The sequence below is a fragment of the Dipodomys merriami genome, unplaced genomic scaffold (assembly GCF_024711535.1).
Source record: "Dipodomys merriami isolate MVZ:Mamm:240054 unplaced genomic scaffold, mDipMer1.0.p SCAF_775, whole genome shotgun sequence".
Classification (NCBI taxonomy): domain Eukaryota; kingdom Metazoa; phylum Chordata; class Mammalia; order Rodentia; family Heteromyidae; genus Dipodomys; species Dipodomys merriami.
In genome coordinates, this window is record NW_027206374.1 from 259,453 (window position 1) to 281,061 (window position 21,609).

The window sequence follows — 21,609 nt, forward strand, 5'->3', positions numbered from 1 at the left end:
TAAACTAGCTTTCATATACATAGAGTCAGGATGGGTGAATTGATGTGGAACTATTCTTTATGTTTATCTGTATGGTAGGGAGGAAGGATATGCCCACTTCAATCTAGATGCTGGTTTAGCCTATTAGAGCAGCCAGGTAGACTCGTTGTGAGAGGGGATTCTCTTAAATTTACCATGACTGAATGACTCCTTCCCTTTGCCCTTTTGCGCTCCCATTGCATTGTCTATTCCAAAGGGTTTATGCCCTGTGAAATGATGTTTGGCAGACCATCCTTCTTGTGTCCTCGCTTAAAAACTGCAATGTTGACATAGATGACTGCTCCAGTCTTTACAGGCACTGCAGACTGTTCAACAGGAACTCCATTCCCAATTTTAGGCACTCCTGCAGGCAGCCCCTGTAGTTGGCCCTAATTACTGATCATGAGACACTGTGTGGGTCATATGACATTAAAAAAAACTAACTATCCTCAGTGGAAAGGACCTTATACTGCTATCCTAACAGCTCCAACCACTGTCAAGGTGAATGGGATCTGGTCCTGGATGCACACTTCACCACTTAAGGTGGCCCTGCTACCAGAAGAGACAAATGGATGGTGTATAAGGACCCTGAAAAGCCTCTCAAGCTAAGACTTATCTCATCATAATTTTTCATTTATGCTTCTGTGCTCTAAATGATGTTAACTACCACTGGCAGTTTAAAATCAAAGAGACAAGGGGACAGTTTTCTTACTTCTGCTATTGTAATGTCCCTGATTGTAGCAATTTAATTTTACCAACCAACTCAACTTGTGGAATATGACAAACTGCTTCAGGTATCTTGATGTCACACCCCTTCTCCTACTATGTTCTGGTGCAATGGAAGCCTATGGTCATACATTAATCCAACCTTGGCCTCTTGGATTTTGATATTAGCAGTTCCCCAATTAAATCTTTATACCAAAAGTGAAAATTTTCAGAGATTGTTATCCCACCTCTTAACCAAGAGGACAGATTTTATTCCTATAATGTTAGGGGTGAGTCTGGTTACCTCTGTTGGAGGAGCAGCTTTTGCTGGAGGTGCTGTAAGACATAGTTTAAAACTTGCTCAAGAATTTGAGGAGAGGGTAGATGAGGATACTCATGCCTCTTCAGTGTCTCTGGCATGCATACAAAGACAACTGAACTCTCTAGCGGGGGTGGCCTTGCAGAATCATAGGGCACTAGACCTTCTCACAGCTTCCAAAGAGGGAACCTATGTTTTTCTAAGGGAAGAGTGCTGATACTGTGTAAATGAATCACGGCTGGAGAAGAAAACATAAAGGTTCTAGGTAAACTGTGTGAAGGACTCCACCAGCAACCATCTGCTAAACTAGATCTAGTATGGGTTCAAAGCCTTTTGGCCTGGTGGCTAGTATCTCTAGCCACCAGCAATTATACTATTTCTTCTACTTGTTATTACTGGTTCCTGTGTGGTTAAGTCTTTGATATCACTTATAGAAAAAATAATTGGGACTGTCAAGCTGATGGCCCTTCAGGCCCAGTACAGCCTCCTGAGTCAGGAAAAAGAGTCAAGAATTTGACTCAGTTACAAAAAGAAAGGGGAATGTAAGGATCTCTTAGGATAAAAGACCCCAAGACCAAGCAAGGACACTGAGTCAGAATATTAACCTCTTATGGGGAACTGAGGAATGCAATAATCTCTTGCTTGAAACTGAGGAATGAAATAACAGGAAATTGCCATTGTAAAAGTCCCTTGTTTGAAAAAAAAAGTTGATGTTATCATATTAATACAACTTTGCAGCTTGTACCTGCTTGTGTTTTTTGCCTTCAATAGCCTAGGCTGTGTTCATGTTTAGGGTCATAGTGTTTGCTCCCAAGTCTACACTGTCCCTGGCAGGACAACTTCTGTAACACCTAACAAACTTCTTTAATCTCTAAGCCCACTTTGATGGACTCATTCTCAGACCCTGTAAGAATTGAAATAACAGTGATTAAGTTGTCTTAGACACTAATGAGGGGAATTTGTTTTAAGGATATCTCAGGTAACCTCAAAGTAAGAATAGAGTAGGATCAGACCTAAAATCTAGAAGTAGCCATGAACATCCATTGGCAACCTGGGAATGATTGTCTCCTGAACCCACATACCTGTTTCAGCATTCTCACTGTTAAGAAAATGGAGGAAAACAGAAAAGGAATAGGCCAGACCCAATGATCAACAGGTGGGGACTGTTTATTGCCAGCAATGTACATAGACCTTTCAGGTTTGGAGGTTGTTTGAGGGACTATATTTTGGATGGACTTATATAGGGCTTGTTTTCACAAAGAAGCAGAAAATAAAAAGTGGCTTATGCTCTCTTAGGCCACAAGGAGACTTCCTTGACCAGGCCCACAAGTTGAATGTTCTACACTGGATGAAGGGCTATTGTCCCCTGGGGACCAAGTGTTATATCCTTGGCCAGGCACAGATTGGAACCTGCCTGCTGACAGGCATGTGGCCACGCTTGTTTTCTTGTACCTGGTGTCTTGCTTGAGCTGGAGGAATTAGGCAGGAATCAATCTTTCACTCACTGTAACAAATTTTTCAAGCCAAATTGCACAGATTCCAGCCTGTTACCTTTCCTGCAGCAGAATGTGGGGACATCAGGTTATACAGTGCTGTGGCGTTTTAGTGAGAGCAATGAAAAGAGTCCCCAGTATGTGACTTCTGTTAGAGTCATAGGAACTCTTGAACAGAAAAGTGTTGGTAGCTAGTTGTGATTCAGCTAGCTGCAGAAGGTCTCTGGCATCTCTAAAGGAGAACTGGGTCTCTCTGTTGACTGCCACTGGCAGGTAAGAATGTTACTGTAACAGAATAGAGTTCTAATGCCTGTTCCCAGAGCTAGGGCTGGCTCTGATTAGTAGAACCAAAGGACGAGGCTTGGGAGTGGTAGAGGCTGGTGGTCAAATGAATCTAGCTGCTCAGCAGAAAATGGAATATGAATTTTACTAAGAAATACTGGAGCATCTCTTAGTCATGAGATACCCTCAAATCAGGCTTTCACTGAGCTGGATGCAGAGCAAAACAAGCACAAAGCCACTGGTAACAACCAAAAACCAGCCCTGCTTCTATTCCCTGCAAACATTCTCCAGGAAATATTGCACACCATGCAGAACAATTCCTACCAGATCTGCTGAGTTTCTGCTAGGCCCAAAAGTCGGGTTCCCTTTCCATTTTACTTTTCATTTTCAGTCTTTTTCTCTTGTTTGTTTTTCTATGAGATCTTCTTTTATTTGTATTTATACACACACACACACACACACACACACACACACACACACACACACACACACACACACACACACATTTGTGAAAATACCTTACAGAGAAGTTACAATTACATGAGTACATGAGCAAGGTAATGAGTACATTTCTTATTAGGGAGGGTAAGAGGAAACAAAGTGGGAGGCAACAATGCTTGATAAGAAATGTACCCATTACCTTTTATTTGTATTCTGTGACAAGTGATCTGATTTTTCCCTGTTACTGCTTCCAGCACATGCTGCCCTAGGTCCAATTGAAAACTCTACCACAACGCCTGGACCTCTGCTGTAACAGCTTCACCTAGTCCTATAATTGAATCCCAGGAGGCTGGGAATATGGCTCAGTGATAGAATGCTTCCCTAGCATGCATGAATTCATGGGTTCGATTCCTCAGCAACACATAAGCAGAAAACACCAGAAGTGGTGCTGTGGCTCAAGTGGTACAGTGCTAGCCTTGAGTAAAAGAAGTTCAGGGGCAGTGCAAAGGCCCTGAGTTCAAGCCCCAGGACTGGCACAAAAAAGGAAAAAGAATTGAACCCCAGGGCTTCCGATGTCACATTTAGAAGGCATGTTTTCTTCCTACATTGCCTGTCATGTGTATCTACAGCTTTCTCTAACAAAGGTTTTTCATTGAAACTACAGTTGCTTACATCTTAGCCTTAGGATCTGATATAGGGATTGATCTCTGGGAAACAGGGCTGGTTGAAATGCAAGACATTTCCTTAGCACAATTCAAGGGCCTACTCTACTTGTTTTAATGTTCTGGGAAAGTTTTCTTTTTTTTGGGGGGGGGGTCCAGTCGTGGGGCCTGAACTCTGGGCCTGGGCACTGTCCCTCAGCTCTTCAGCTCAAGGCTAGCACTCTACCACTTAAGCCACAGCGCCCCTTCCGGGGTTTTCTTTTTGCTTATGTGGTGCTGAAGAATCAAACCCAGGCCCTCGAGCATGCAAGGCAAGCACTCTACCACTGAGCCACCTTCCCAGCCCCTGGGAAAGTTTTCTAAAGCAGTTTTGAAAGTTTGAAGCAAGAAAGCACCAAGCTCATGGCTGGTCTCATTAACTATTGGGTGAAAACTCCAGAAAAGTGGTGGGAGGTGGGGATGTCTTCCTGCTTGGCCCATAGTAGCACGGCATGCAGCTCTTCTGCAATCAAGCATATTTCTACTGATCATATGTGGACATGGCCAGCTCATCCTGGTACTCTCCAGGTAGTATTTCTTAGGCACCAGGAACTCCATGTAATGAAGTTCAGGGAGTTTACACAGTGCAGAGAAGAGGCGCTTGAGGGTGCAGGCTGACAGCAGGTTAGCAAGGAACTTGAGCTCCTAGAGATAGAGGCAGGAACACAGGCCCAGGATCATCATGACCACATAGCTATGGGTAATAGCACACTCCACTGGGGTCCACACCCGCACTATCTGGGCAACCTGTTGCCGGAGCTTGAGGAAAGTAGAGGGATATAAATGAAGCAGATTGTGTCTACTGAGGTGCAACACATCCAGCTGGGCAGCATGGATACAGTCTGCCAAGAAGTTCATGTCCACATGGTTCAGAGCACAATTGGCCAGGTCCAGCATTCTCAATCATGTCCTGAACGGGCTGTAGAACATGGAATAATCAGCACTAATCAGAGGAGTTCCATGTGAGCAACAATGGATGTGAGCAATCCATCTGCTTGTCTGCCACAGAGAACAAAGACTACACCTTGCAGGGCAAGTCTTGTTCTTACCTGACTGCATGCAGTCTATGAAAATAGTTTGTGACACATGATGCTACATGAAATGCAAATGTCTGTGTCCATAAATATGGTTCACTGGGATGCAGGCTGGCTCCCTTGCTTTCAGACAGTCTACAGCTGCTGGGCTTGCTGTGTGGTTCAGAATTAACCTGAACCAATGAAACCTTTGTCTTCATCTCACCTAAATGGCAGATTTTATCAACAACCATTTTCATATGAAAGGAGTTATGTACATGATCCTGGAGAGAACATCCACTCTGAGAGCTTGCTACAGAGGAAATGAGGCATTAGTAAGAAAAAAGAGCCATTACTCTAACAATAGAAGAATCCATTACTGTAGAGCCAGGAAGGGAAAGCCAGACATCCCCAACTGAGGCACCATATCCACAATCCATTAATTCTGATTTAGATAGTGTTGGCAGCAAGCATCAGCAAAGGGGCAGCTGGGCCCTGTCTCTGACTGAGTCCCTCACTGTCTGTGCATGCCCCTCTTGATATCATCAGGCTTCTGAGTGTTGGGATTGCAAGCCTGGTTTTGATGCCTACCTTACACATTGTCTCTTTCTAACTAGAAGCAGTCCCCTGAGGTCCCTCACTATTCTGGATCACTCCTGGTCCTCCAACTTCTTTATTTCTCTTTTGTGCTCTCTTATGTGCAGCTCCAGAGAGCATTGAGCTTGGGGCTTTGTGAATAAGCTGTTCTTCTACCTATCACTCAGTGCCCCTACAGCCTGTGAAGCCAATGACCAGAGTGCTTGACCCATCCCTCCTCCTTTCAGTCTCTGAGATTCACCCTAGGAGAATCTGGATCTTCCCTGTCAGCATGGAGAGGGCCACACTCAGCTCTATCAGGTAAGTCATGTGACTGAGCTCTCAGGAGATGGAGCCAAGGAGGCAGTCTTCATGCTTAGAAGTTGGGACAGAAGTGAAGGGTGTGTCAAAGGCCTTAATGTGGAGGATGAGTGAAGTCAGACGAGGGAATCCCACCTGGGCTAACAACTGCTGCACATGCCAGCATGTAGCCGCACATTGTGGGCCACTTCCAGCTTGCACAGCTAACCTGTCCTGGCTAGGCCTAACACCTGCAGAAGCTACCCAGGGCTCAAGCTGTCTTCCCTGAATGAGGGGCAGTGCATTTGCAGAGCAGCCATACCTGCTGATTCCAGGGCCTGCACCACTATCTCAAAGTTGCCTTCAATGGGCTGGGAAGGTGGCTCGGTGGTAGAGCACTTGCCTTGCATGCCTGAGGCCCTGAGTTCGATTCCTCAGCACCACATAAGCAAAAGGAAAAAAGCCGAAAGTGGCGCTGTGGCTCAAGTGGTAGAGCGCTAACCTTGAGCTGAAGAGCTGAGGGACAGTGCCCAGGCCCAGAAGGGCCCCACGACCGGACCTCCCCCCCAAAAAAAATTGCCTTCAATGACAAAGAAATAAATGAGGACTTCAATAGGTCACTTAACTGCACAGGGCTCTGCCTGTAGTTGGCAGCATATTCTAGCCAGGAGCTCAGTGTAGTTCCATATTCCCAGAGCCCTTCCACAAGGGCATTGCTGTACCTGCACATCCCGGATACCCATAAGGTCAGATTTCTGCAGCTGATGAATCCTTTTAAAGAATTATTTAAGAAAGATTTTTCCTTTGTTTTATTTAGAAAAGAATATTTTAAAGGTTCATTCCCTGGAAAACACTTCCCCAGTTTTAAATGCCAAGACAAATAGTTGGGTTCCACATGAGAGTGCCATTAAGATACTAGAACTCTACGTACTTTTCAGGGATACAATGAATTTTGGGATGACTCAATGTTTTAGGTATCCATGATTCTAACACTAGATACATTTCTACTTTCTCAAAACACTGAGAAGAGATTTTGATTCCAAGAGACTTTGAAAAATAGTATGAAGTCTTTCATAACTCCGCATCAACTCTTCATTTTATGAACTTATTTTCCTAATATAATTTATGAAGCTTTATAGTTAATTATTTTCTCCAAAGTCACAAAATCATTTTTTGAAGATTTTCTAATAGGGATAAAGCTTTGAGACTGAAAGGTCAATATAATCCTTTTTGTCTACTATAATCAAGAATCTCTTAAAATTATTGTTGAATGTTAAATTCCTCCAAAGCCTATACTTGAATGGAATCGCTTCTATCTTGAGGGTATGAATTGTGTGTGCTTGGGAAAAGTTCCATTTATCCCATTAATATGTGGAGGATATTTCACAGTAAGGAGATCCAGGTAGTACTTACCCACTTTGGTCTCATCTCTGTACTCTGTGCGTTTGGGCAAACTTCAACTTTGTTCACGACTCATTTAACTTCTGTAGATTCTATGATGAAGATACTCTTTTTTTGTGGGGCGGGGTCTGGTTGTGGGGCCTGAACTCGGCCTGGGCACTGTCCCTCAGCTCTTCAGCTCAAGGCTAGCGTTCTACTACTTGAGCCACAATGCCACTTCTGGCTTTTTTCTTTTTGCTTATGTGATGCTGAGGAATTGAACCTAGGGCCTCAGGCATGCCAGGCAAGCACTCTACCTCTGAGCCAACTTCCCAGCCTGATGAAGATTCTCTTAAATTTAATTTTTTTCTAAAATATATCAGAAACCTGTAAGTATTCCTCAATACATCATGTATTCCCACAACTTATACAATCCCTTCCTTTGATAAAAAGTCCTTCCTCTAATTAATATTAGCTAACTCCAATAGTATAGTATCAATAATTACTCAGGTTGAGGAGAGAAAGTTGTTCTATAAGTGAAATAAATACTTAGTTTTATCAAATTTTATCATTTTTAACCTCTGAAAAACTCTAGAGGTCCTAACTAAAAGCAGCTTTCATTTACACACACAAGAAAAGAGGTTAATTAATCTATTATACACTAAGAACAATGAACCTCTGACAGAAAAACCCATGGCATTTTTAATTATGGCTGTTATTATTATTTTAAGAACTTTTGTATCCCTTTTTATCCAAAGAAAAAAATTAGATACGATTCTTAAACAGACCAAGTTTCATTACCAAGAAAGGTAAAAGAAAACCTAAATAATGTGAGAAAATAACTATATATTATAGATTTTAACCTCAGAGAATATATGAAGAACTCCTCAATCAAGTAACACAAAAGGAAATTCACTTTAAAATAGTTGTGGAACTTCAACAAACATTTCTTCAAAGCAGAGAGATAAAGCACCACTAAGCAACCCCAAAGTTGCTAGGAAAATGCCATCAAAATCACAGGAAGATACTGCTTCATGCCTTCTACAATGACTGTGACTTAAAAAAAATACAGAAAATGGTCTGGGAATGTGGCTTAGTTGTAGAGTGCTTGCCTAGCATGCATGAAGCCCTGGGTTCAATTCCTCAGTACCACATAAATTGAGAGAGCTGGAACTGATGGTGTTGCTCAAGTGGTAGAGAAAAAGAAGCTCAGGAAGAGTGCCCAGACCCTGAGTTCAAGCCCCAGGACTAGGAAAAAAAGACTTGGCACAGCTAAGGTAATGAGAATGTAGAATGTTACAACCACATAGAAAACAAGTTGGTGAATCTTCAAAGAGTCTAACATAGAATTACAATATGACTCAACAATTCTATTTGTAAAGATACAAACAAACAATGGACAATAGAACTTACATGGATGCCAGTGTTCATTGTAGCCTTATTTATAAATACTGGAGAGAAACCTTCCGAATGTTCATTTATAGATGAATGAATAAACAAAATATGGCATCTCATAGTGTGGAAATTAATGTGCCACAAGAAATAAATTACACTCTGTCCATGCTGTAACATGGATTGCACCAACCTTGAAAAACATTATAAAACTAAGTATTTCAAACCAGACACAAAAGCATAGCTCATGTATGATTGTACTTATAAGAAATATCTAGAATAGACAACAGAAACTGATAGCAGATTAGAGATTGTCCACAGTTAGAGGGAGGAAGAGATGAGTGACAATTTATTGATTAATGATGATACAGTTTCTGTCGGGTCTTTGTCCGTCCCACGAAAGATGGACGGGGTCTGAGGAAAGGTAAGTGCGGCGCTCGCCCGTTCCCCAGCCTCCCTCAGCCCGGGAGACAATCAGACCCAGGAGGGAGCCAAATCCAGCAGGTAGAAAACTCATTTATTAACAGAGAGCAGCCCTTTTTAAAGACAAAAAGGCAAAGGAGGAAGAGGAACCAATCACTGTCAAGGTCATACCCTATCATGCACCTAAGCCTTCACGGACTGGTTAGGAACTGATCAGAAGGTAAATTGGGCTCTGCCCACTCTACTCCCTCCCAGCGCCATCTTTGCTGCCCATGTGCTCTACAGTTTCTGTTTGAAGCAATAAAAAATTTAAATACTGGTGATGGTTGCACAACACTATGAATATGAGCAATGTAACTTAAACACTTATATATTGGAAATTTGGTTATTTATAATTCACCACAGTTTAAAATGTCAAAACATGAAAATTAGTATTAAAGATGTGTTTCATGGGCTGATAAAAACCAAAATGACAGCTCAACATGAGTGGCTCATGCTTGTAATCCTAGCTACTCAGGAGGCTGTGACCTGAGGATTACAGTTTGCAGCTAATCCAGTCAGGACTTTTATCTCCAATTATATACAAAATAAACTAGAATTGTGGCTGTGACTCACATGGTAGAGAGCCAGCCTTGTGTGAAAAGGGCTAAGGGACTTGAGCTCAAGCCCCAGTACTAGCACAAAAGAACAAAAAAAAAAACCCAAATGATAATGGTTGTTCTCAGCACTCAAGAAACCTACTAATTTTTGTTCTTTCTCAATGTTTCCCTAATGTTAGGATATGAAAACCACATCCAGGAACTTTTAAAAATTCATCTTTCCTCAGCGTTTCCATAAATGCATGGCAAATCCCAGAATTGCTATACTGATTTCTATTACAGGCTTGTGACATCATGATTTCAAAACCACACACAAGGGGCTAGGGATGCAGCTCAGTGGTAGTCTTCTTGTGAAGTGTGCACAAGACCCTGTGCTCCATCCCCACGACTTCTATGAAAAAACTCCAAATCACAACACACATACTCATAAACAAAAGTATTGTTTTAACTGATCATTTCCTATAAGAATGGCTTCTATTATTTCTTTGACTAATGTTTAGCAAATCTGTGGCTCCTAAGAGAGACACAATTTACACTAACAGAGTTAACTGAAGTGATAATTTATGTGGAAGGTAGAAATTTCTCATAAACTCTAACGGAGAGCATTATATTTCAAGTGGTACTAGGGAATTTCTTTTATCTTGCAGAAACCAGTAACATTTAGAGGCACATCAAAGACCTTTTAAAAGAAAATATGGGAAAGAATAACACGACCATTTAGGAATGCCTCAATTTCTTTTTGAGACAACAAAATAATAATAATAATCAGAATGAATATTTTCTGGATTTTGAAGATTCTGCGTATTAGCACAATGAAAATATGAAGTTTTTATAAAATTTAAAACTCTTCATTCTAACAGATCACATACAGTTGGATTTAAAAGTTTCTCTTTCTTATTTGGTAAAAGAAAATGTTACATTTTGTCTGGCTTGCCCCAGAGGATCAAAAAAAAGCAAGAAAATCCAAGTATTCCAGCTGGTTGCTGGTGGCTCATACATGTTATCTTAGCTGAGGATGAGATCTGAGGATTGCAGTTGAAAGGCCAGGAAGAAAACTTCCTGAGAAATTTATTTCCAATTAACCACCAAAGAAAGCCAGAAATAGGGCTGTGGCTTAAGTGGTAATGTACTAGCCTTGAGCAGAAATGTTCAAGTACAGGACCCTAGTCCTGAGTTCATGCCCCAGGATTAGCAAAAACCAAACGAAACCAAACAAAAAATACCACCCAAGAGAAAACCCCCAAATATCCCCTTTATTCCAATCTTGCTTTCTCAGATATTAGTGAGCACATGCCTGATAAATCCTGCCCCATATTGGTGAGCATTGTGCCCCCAGGAAAACTTGATCATTCTCCATCATGTAAACTCTGAAGTGGATGAGAAAGGGAAGTGTTTGAGACTTAAGCACTAATATTTCGTTTAGTATCTTTTTTCCAGTAGCAGGAAAAATTGATGAAAGTCTGTTATTGCAATATCTCAAAGCTGGGATTCAGCCGAGCTGCATTCCTGAGTTCATAGAAGAATTTACGTTAGGAAGTGGCGCTGTAGCTCAAGTGGTAGAGCGCTCGCCTTGAGCTGAAGAGCTAAGGGACAACGCCCAGGCCCAGAGTTCAAGCCCCACGACCGACAAAAAAAAAAAAAAAAAAAAAAAAAAAAAAAGAATTTACGTTATGCTCCTCAGTTCAACAAGAAGAGGTCCATGTTTTTATTTTCCATGCTACTTCAACACTTCAACCCTTGACATTCAGATAGAACACACACACACATATGCCTTCAAGGGCTTCTCTTCCACATTTTGCAAAAGATAACGTTGAGCATGTAGGTTTAGGTATCCATTTCTGTTGTTGCCAGGGGCCAGCCTCGGATCACAATCCTCTACATACTCATCCTTCATAGCTCAAATTATAATGTGTACCATTATCCCTGCTTGTTGGTTGATCTTGAAACTCACATTTTACCCAAGCTGGCTTCAAAATGCAATCTTCAATACTACTTTCCAAGGTGGTTGAGCAAGTTTATACTCCGACCAACAATGCAGTAAGGTTCCCTTCTGTCCACATCCCATTCAGCATCTGTTGTTAATAGAGTTCTTAATTATAGCCAATCTACTGGGGTGAGGTGGAATCTCAATGTTGTTTTGATTTGTATTTCTTTTATGGCTAGGGAGGTTGAGCATTTATTTCTTCATTGGCCATCCTTCTTTCCTCTTCAGAGAAATTTCTCTTTCATTCTTTAGCCCACTTATTTATTGGGCAGTTGTTTCTTTGAGGATTTGTTGTTGGGGGATTTAATTGAGTTCCAGGTATATTGTAGATATGAGACACTTGTCCATTGTATGGCTATTGAAGATCTTCTCCCAATCAGTGGACTTCCTATTGATCTTGCCAGCTATGACCTTTGTCTTGCAGAAATTCTGCAATTTCATGCACTCCCAATTGTCCAACCTTTCCTTGATTTGCTGTGTTTCTGGATCTCTTTTACAAAAATTTCTGCCTGTGCCAAGGAGACCTAGGGTTTCTCCTATTTTATCTTGTAATTTTTTCAGGGTGTCTGCTTTGACACCCAGGTCTTTGATCCATTTGGAGTTGATTCTAGTACAGGGTGATATATAAGGATCTAGCTTTAGTTTTCTACAAGTGATTAACGAATTTTGCCAGCACCATTTACTGAAGAGGCTGTCTTTCTTCCATTCTATTATTTTAGCTCCCTTATCGAAGATTAGATGGCTATAGGTCTGTGGGTTCATTTCTGGGTTCTCAATTCTATCCCATTAGTCCTGAAGTCTGTTCTTGTGCCAGTACCAAGCTGGTATCATTACTATGGCTTTGTAGTAAAGTTTGAAATTTGGTATTGATATTCCTCCAGCACTATTTTTTCTGTTAAGGATCGTGTTTGCTATTCGGGGTATTTTATTATTCCATATCAGCTACTTTGAAAAATAGTATGGAGGTTCCTCAGAAGACTCCATATAGAGCTCCCCTATGACCCAGCAATACCACTTTTGGGCGTTTACCCAAATGATCACAAACAAGGCCACACTAAAGCTACCAGCACGACTACGTTTATTGCAGCATTATTTACCATAGATAAGATATGGAACCAACCCAAATGCCCCTTCATAGATGAATGGATCAAGAAAATGTGGTATATATACACAATGAAATTCTCTGCTTCCATCAGAAAGAATGGCATTGCCCCATTTGTTAGGAAATGGAAAGATTGGTACAAATTATATTAAGTGAAGTAAGTCAGGCCCAAAGAAACATAGGTCCCATGGTTTCCCTTATTTGCAATAACTAGTATATGTCTGAGACAAGCAGAAACGGTCAGATAAGTTGATGTTAGGCAAAATGAACCCTAAGATAAGGACTCATGTTTTTTTTTCTTTCTTGTGATTTTTTCTTTTTTTGAGGGGGGGGGGTCCGGTTGTGGGGCCTGAACTCTGGGCCTTGGTACTGTCCCTCAGCTCTTCAGCTCAAGGTTAGTGCTCTATCACTTGAACCACAGCACCATTTCTGGCTTTTTTCTTTTTGTTTATGTGGTGCTGGGGAATTGAACCTAGGGCCTCATGCATGCAAGCAAGTGATATACCACTGAGCCACTTTCCCTGCCCCTTTCTTGTGATTATTTCTAACATATTTATAAGATGATTTCTTTCTTGCTTTGTATGTCCCTCCCCCACAGTATAACCACTGTTTTCACTGTAGTTGATGTTGGTATAATTTGTGGAGGGGAAGGGAATAAACAAATTGTTTAAATAAGGATACAGGTGGATCCATTTCAACAATGAGATGTACAAGACGTTATGTCAAAAAACGAACTTTACAACTTTGGTGGGGGGGCGCATATGGGGGAAGGGATGGGAACAAAGAAGGAGGCAACAATGCTTGATAAGAAATGTACATTACCTTGCTCATGTAATTGTAACCTCTCTATATGGTACTTTCACAATTAAAAAATGCAATCTTCCCTATCTCCACCTCCAGAATAGCTAGGATTATATATATGCCACCGTGTTCAATGTAAAATTAACTCATTTTTTTGTTTGACTGAGGTTTCAACTCAGGGTGGCATTCTACCACTTTGTCCATACACCAGCTCTTATCAAGTTTTTTATCTTTAGTTTATGGATCACTTAATTCACTCCAAGTATCAATTTCATTTTAATTTTAAGAATTATAGTTTATTTTTGTTTTCCTTAAAATATTTGTGCAAAGGAAGGAATGTTCTGTTTGAAAAATAAAGATAGTTACCCTTTAAAATATTTACTCTGTATTGAAACTCTTAGAAGGCAAGGTATGGCTCAAGTGGCAGAGCACCATTCTTGAGTAAAAACCAAGCAAGCATGTGAACAAGCCCAATTTTACCGCACACACACACACACACACACACACACACACACACACACACACACACACACACACACACACACAACAATAACAACAACACTTGGCATGAAATTTTAAGCTTTACAGGTATTAATAATTTTACTTCTCACAAAAATGATTGTGTTAACTAATACCTATAGTTAACACACGAAAAGTCACTAGAATTATATATACTATTTTATTTTCCAGATGAGGAAACTGAGTCATGGGAAAGATCAGAGGATATTTTAGAAGAGGAAGCCAGGAATTCTGTTTTAGAACCTACAGGACTTAACACACCATTGACACTATAATACTGCTTGATTTAGTGTATTAAAAATCCCCTCTGTACATTATTTTTACCACACCTCTGATGGACTTCCTGCTCATTGTGTTGATTAAAATTTGACCACTTTCATTAATTCACTAAACATTTTCCCAGAGCTGCCCAGGCTTCTGAAAACACTAAGCTAAGAGATAATTTTGAGGGTCAAGTAAAAATCTGCAGAGATAGGTTTGTATGAAGCTAATGAAGTTTAAGCTTATCCTCTTGGGAGCCCTTCAAGATCTTGGAAGAGGAACAAGCTGTGGTCACCCAGTCAAAAATTTTGATACATTTTGAGACATATAAATTCAAATGGATAGAAATAGTATATCTTTCTAACCCAATATTCCTGTGTCGTTTGGCATGCTTTCTTCCCTTTTTAATTATTTTTAGATAGTTGTAGGAGTTTCAACTAAATGTGTCCCTTTACATGTACAGTGCATTTTGATCAGTTAATGCTTCCATCATTCTCCCCTCCACATATCCATTTCCTTGCCTATTTTCTAATATGTCTGAGTTCCATTTCCACATGTGCAAATTGAATATTATTACTATATTTGCCCACCATTCATCCCTCTATTTGTCTACTCACTTCTCCTTATTTCCCATCCCTCTCACTCATATTTGAGCTCCTTAGTATTCTTTTTGTTAAACTGTTGTTCAAAGTTGTACTAATTTATATTTCCACCAATTAAGGTTCCTTCTCCCCTCCTACTCCATTCTTGTCAGCATTTGTTGCTGTTTGTATTCTTGATGATGGCCATTATGTCTAGAATGAGATGGAATCTTGATTCTGTTTTGATTTGCATTTCTTTTTTGGCTAGAGATCTTCTACAGGTTGTATTTTTAGGTTAATAACCATGTCCTTTGCTGTGCAGAAGCTTTTTAGCTTGATACAATCCTGTTTGCCAAGTCTCTTTTCTATTTTCTAAGTTCCTGGAGTTATATTTAGGGAGTTTCTGCCTATGTCAATACATTCTAATGTTTACTCTTTCCTGTAGTAAAGTTTTAAATCTTATATTGAGGTTTTTGATCCACTCTGAATTGATATTAATTTAAGGTGTGAGAGAGGTCATATATATGGACATTTGGTTTTCCCAGCACCATTTGTTGAAGAGGCTGTCTTTTTCCACCATACATTTTATCAGATAGCTGTGGGTTCTTGTATTCATTTCTTCGCCTTCTAGTCTGTTCCACTTCAGGTCTGTCATACTTTCTAGAGTGGCTAGGACTATTTTGAGATTAACTAAGGAGAATGTGAGTTGGAATTCATTTAGTTTGATTTTACAGAAGTCTCTGATAATCACATATTGAATAATTTATTTACTGATAGTGATTGTACTGTAGCAATAATTTTTATGGCACATTTTTAATAGAAACATTGAGCAAAGCTGTTTAATTGTTTAATCATTTGTTAATGAAGAGGAATTCATCACATAGATTGAGAGAATATTTTGGTTCTCTTGCTGATTGATATATATACACTTAAAATTGATGAAAGCAACATAATTGTTAGACACACAGGTTAATGAGTGTCTAAGTAAGTTGAAAATGATTTAAGGTTAGTCTCTGGACAGGAAAAAAATAAAAGGATCTGAGAATATAGAACTCACCTAGAAAAAACTTCAGAGAAAGGATTTCACAAACAAGACAATTCAAAACTGAAAATATGGAAGAATGAAAATATAGTCAATTATATTGTATGAAAGTATGAATTATTTTTTATAAAATATATTAATAAACAATTATCATTTTACAAAAGATTTATAGTATAACCTAAAATAGTAAAATACCTTTTCATTTCAAAGAATGAAAAAAAAGATACCAAAGGAATATGGGATAACTGCAAAAGACGTTACATATGGATAATGGGAATATCATAAGGAGTAAAGGAAAAGAAATAGAAAAAGTATTTGAAATAATAATGACAGAACTTTCCCCAAATTAATGTCAGGTATGAGCTACACTTTCAGGAGAAACTCTGGTAACAGCAAGTTACCAGAATGAATTCTGCAAACAACAATAAAGGCCCCTAAAAGAAGAAAAAAATCCTCACACAAACAGGTATATGTGGCATGCTGTAATAGTTCATGGTTATAAATTAAAAATAGCCAAAAGGTCTAAGCATCTTGCAGAACTGTAGTACAGGTGATGACAAGTCCCTGGACACTTTCCTGATGTCTATGACAATCAGAGGGAAACCTTCCTTGACCCCATGAGAGCAGAACTTTCTAGAGGATTACGAGGTTCCTATGACAATGAGTCTGAAATACCTTATTTTCCCTGTGGACAAAGTCATTACACTACTTATAAGCTATATGAATCTTAAAATGAAGCTTACTCCTGCAAAATCTGCTTAAAGTGCATTTATGAAAGAAAGAACTGATAGCTCAATATAAGAATAAGAAAATGGGAAGCATTCCTAAACTCTGAAAATGGAATTCTCAAAGTTAGTCAGCTGACTACTGACCATATACATGCCCTGGACCTGCTTCTATTTTCTACATTGTAACACTGCTAGTGGTTCATACCTGTAATTATAGCTACTCAAGAGGCTGAGATCCTAGGATGGCAGGTCAAAGAAGTCAGACTGGGCAGAAAAATACCAGAAAATCTTATCTCCAATTAACCAGCAAATAGCCAGAGGTATGACTCAAATGGTAGCATGCTAGCCTCAAATCTCAAATAAATAGAGAGAGAATCCAAGGCCCTGAGTTCAAGTCTCAATTCCGGCACACAGAAAAACAAACTAAAAGAATACTGTTATGGGGGGAGGGGAGCATCAAAAATATAAAAAATAAAAAAGAATACTGCTAAAGGAAAGTTTTTGAGTATTAGAAGGGGCTCAAGATTTATAACTTTATATTATATACGCATATAATACGTACAGCTATAATTTAAAATATATAATCAATTTATACATGTAAGAGAGTCCAATCATGATATAGATTATATAATATGTTTTTCCTTTTTTTACTTTTTTATTGTGAAAATACTGTACAGAGAGATTATAATATATTTTTCTATGGACGAACAAAGACAAGAATTTCATTTTTAGAAGCCAAACAAGTAAGAATATGAAGTGAAATACTTAAACTCTACTAAAAACAAAAATCACTAACCTGGAATTCTGAACCCATGAAATTATCCTTCATCAGTCAGATAAATATAATTGACATCTACATTAGAAGGGATTGTATTCAAGTTCACACATGGAAAAAAAAAAAGGTCACACATGAGCTTTCATCGAGACAGAGAAAATTCCAGGTAAGAAGATAAATGAAAACAATAGAAATAATATAATACCTGCTCTTGGACCAAATAGAATTAAACTTGAATTCCATAATATAAATTAATAATAGAAAGATACTTAAAGATTAAACACTGCTAGGTGTCCAGGGTACATATCTGTTGTCTTAGCTATGTGAAAGGCTGAGACTAGGCAGATTGATGTTCCAGGCCAGCCAGGGTGGAAAACAAAAGTCTTCAAAACTTCATTTAATGGAATGAAGATGGTATACACCAGTCATCTCAGCAATGATGAAAATCCATATGGGAAGGAGGTGAGACACATCTCAGAAGTATATAACCAATGCTAAAAAGACTGGAGATATGGATCAGCAGTATGACACCTGACTAGCAAATGTGAGGGCCTGAGTCAAACTCCAGTGTCACCTAAACAAAGAAACGAACAAATATATCTCAAACTGTGAAATGCATCAGAAGCAGTGCTTTGAAAGAAACTTCTAGCACTGAATGCATACAGTAGGAGGTAGACCTCAAGTTATTAAACCAAGTTTCTATTTTAGTTAACTAGAAAAATTCCTGAGTTCAATCTCTAATACCACTACCACCACCCAGAAAAAATAAATGAAACTTGTAGAAAATCCATACATCGAAACCTGCAATGATAAATTCAAAAGTAATTCTTTGAAAAGATCAAGAAAATCAGTAAGATACTACTTAAGATGAGGATAAGATAAATTAACAATATGAGAAATAAAAGAGATATCTGATAATTTCAATGATGTTAAAGTATAATAAAGATAACAAAGGAATATTGTGAACAAACCTATGCCACAAATTTGATAATCTAAATGTAATAGACCAATTTCTTCCAAAATATCTGTCAAAACTTACACAAGAAGAAATCAAGCAGGATAAGTCTGAATCAATTGAAAAAAATTGAATAGCTAGGATTACAGGTGTGAGAACCAGAACCTGTCCATCTTAATGTATTTTTAATGACTTCAAGTCTATCAAGTTATCACAAAGACTGTGAAATCTTATTACTTATTTATCCCTTTTTATACTAGGTGCTATTCTAGGTTTTTTTCCATGTATTATTAACCTGTGTGATAGTTACATTATGCTTTGAGGTTGGTGTAACTACAAATTTTCCAGAAAGAAATTGATGCAAAATAAATTGTTCAATTCTATGAGGCGGTTTAAATGGCACACCGGGGGCTCAAACCAGAATTTGGTGTTTGTGCCTTAGTGCAGTGTACTCCTCTCTGTGCCACTTCTGTGAGATAGGATGCATTTATAATTCCATACCTGGATTTCTATTTCACTTTGAATTCTATAGCATTTGCTATGGGTTCCATAGCTTTGTTTTTATTTCCTCTGTTGTAATTTTAGGTCTTAGAAAGGGCAGTGATTATTTTTTTACTCTGTCCTATTGTTTCAGATTTTAGACTATATATGGACCCAGCATTATAAAGCAATTTTCCACTGGTCTAGATAATTTAGCACACACTGCAAACTCTGAAAGCTTCAATTGGGAGATATGTCCAATTACTTTCCAATCTATTTTTATGTAATAATCAATTTTGAAAGGATAAACCATATTCTGTTTGTAGGATTTGCATTTTGCTTAAAATAAAGTCCAATTTCTGAGATTCTCTAATAAGCATTGTAGATTATCCAAAACCTTAGCAAGTCAAATACTTGTCTCACTTCTTCGTCTACCAAGAAGAAACCTGGAGTTCCCCAATCTTAATATTTTGTGCCATTTTGAGCATAATATTGTAACAGGTCCGAAGGCCCTTTGACTGAGGGGCACTATCATTTGGGCTCAGAGATTAACCAAAAGCAGTATAAAAGCTTGGCATCTCAGCTTCCACTTTATATCCACCTACCAGACCAATGACTTACTGTATCCAGGTTCCAGCTGAGAAATCCTGAGATGATGAACTGCCTGGCTCTCTATGAGTACTGCCTTCCAACTCTCACCACATGAACACGTGTGTGACTGGGACTTTAAAATTATGCATTTGTTATTGGATGCTGGTGTCTCACACCTGTAATCCTAGCTACTCAGCAGGCTGAGATCTGAAGATCCTGATTCAAAGCCAGCCAAGGCAGGAAAGTCAGTGATATGTATCTCCAAATAGGTAGCCCTGAAAAGCCCAAAGTGGAGCTGTGGCACAAGTGGTACAGTGCTAGCTTGACTATAAAAGCTAAAGGAGTGCATCCAGGCCCTGAGTTCAAGACCTAAGAGTAGAACAAAAAACCAAACTACAAAAACAAAAAAATATGCATTTCTCTCCTGCCACTGCCTTTTCCTCCTATATAAAGCTAAAGAAAATGTGTACTCAACTTGGGAGGGGGAAGGAAGTAGCTGGGGAGGTGGGGAGGGAAGGTATGGTAGAGGAAAAACAAAGGAGGAGGAAACAATGTTCGATAGGAAATGTATTCATTACCTTACTCATGTAACTGTCCCTCTGTATTCTATTTTTATAATAAAAAACATAAAAAAGAAGAAAATATATGCTTAGTCTGGACCTATGGAACCAGGAGTATATTCCTGGACCCTGTAACAATGGGTTTCATCTATCAAAGTTAATGGACGTATCTTTGATGCTTATATTCATAAGCCATCTATTTGGCATTTTGAATTTATGACAACATTTTTTGCTAGCTTTCAGACTTGAACTCAGAGCCTTGCACTCTTGCTTGGATTCTTCTCTCAAGTCTGGTGATCTCCCACTTGAACCACAGCTCCACTTCTGACTTCTTGTGGGTTAATTGGAGATAAGAGTCTCTTGGATTTGCCTACCTAGGCTCACTTTGAACTGTGATCCTCAGATCGCAGCTTCCTGAGCAGCTTAGAATACAGGCCTGAGCCGCTGGCACCCTCCTATAACAAATATTTTTAACTTTTCAAAACCTCTGTGATCACCTGCCCTTGGAACAGGTAGCAGTACTCTGTTCTATACCAATTTTCCTCCACAGCACCTAAGCAATCGTCCCAGAGAAATCTTCCCTTACCTCCTACTACCCTGTCCCTAGACACTTCTCTAACCCCAATTTCTGTCTCTCTGCTCACACTGTCTTCATTTTCTCCACACTACTTACTGTCTTCTAAAATAACAAGTTGAACTATAAGAAATTGTGATTCACTTAGGGTAGAAGCTCTTGTTTGGTTTCTATGTTTACTTCCACATGGTCCAACATTAAAACAAGACATTTTATCTGCTTCATCAGTCACCTATCCCTACTTCCCTAAATCCAGTACCTGGCAGATATAATAAGATATAAACCATCTTTTCAATCTCAATCATTTCCTTCAATACTGAGTTAAGATAAAAAAAAATCAGGATGATAATTGACAGCACTTCCACAGAGAAGGCCTTTGGGTGTGATTTCTCTACATGTCTAATGATACACCTTTCAATACACACACACATCAACCCTGATTCAAGCACACGTTGTGAGCATGCCACAGCCATTGCTCTGTCATGGGATTGTAATATAAATTCCATTTAATAGTGTCATTACATAATGGAGTTTTTTGTGTTTCCCTGTGAGCATGGTACTTGTTAACTTTGTAGCAAATTTAACAAGCATCTCAGTGACAACCAAACCTCTACATCTTTTTCCTGTGAAAGGTGCAATGGGGAATGATGCAAGCACTCTACCACTAAGCCACATTCCCAGACTATGGGTTTTGTGTGTGTGTGTGTGTGTGTGTGTGTGTGTGTGTGTGTGTGTGTGTGTGTGTGTGTGTGTGTGTGTGTGTGTGTGTGTATTGGTTCTGGGCTTGAACTCAGGGCCTGAACACTATCCCTGAACTTTTGTACTCAAGGCTACTGCTCTATCACTTGATAGCTCCACTCCAGGGTTTTGGTGACTAATTGGAAATAACAATCACACCAACTTTCTTGTTCAGGCTGGCTTCAAACCATGATCCTCAGATCTCATCCTCCTGAGTAGCTAGAATTACAGGCGTTGGAAATCTAATTCTGTTTGTTTTATTTTTGCTTGCAAATA

General features: G+C 39.2%; 1 pseudogene; it reads right to left on the minus strand.

The window, feature by feature from the left end:
• Positions 1-224: 224 nt before the first annotated feature.
• LOC138818543 (leucine-rich repeat-containing protein 14B-like) overlaps positions 225-21,609 on the minus strand; it is a 77,862-nt pseudogene continuing 56,477 nt past the window's right edge.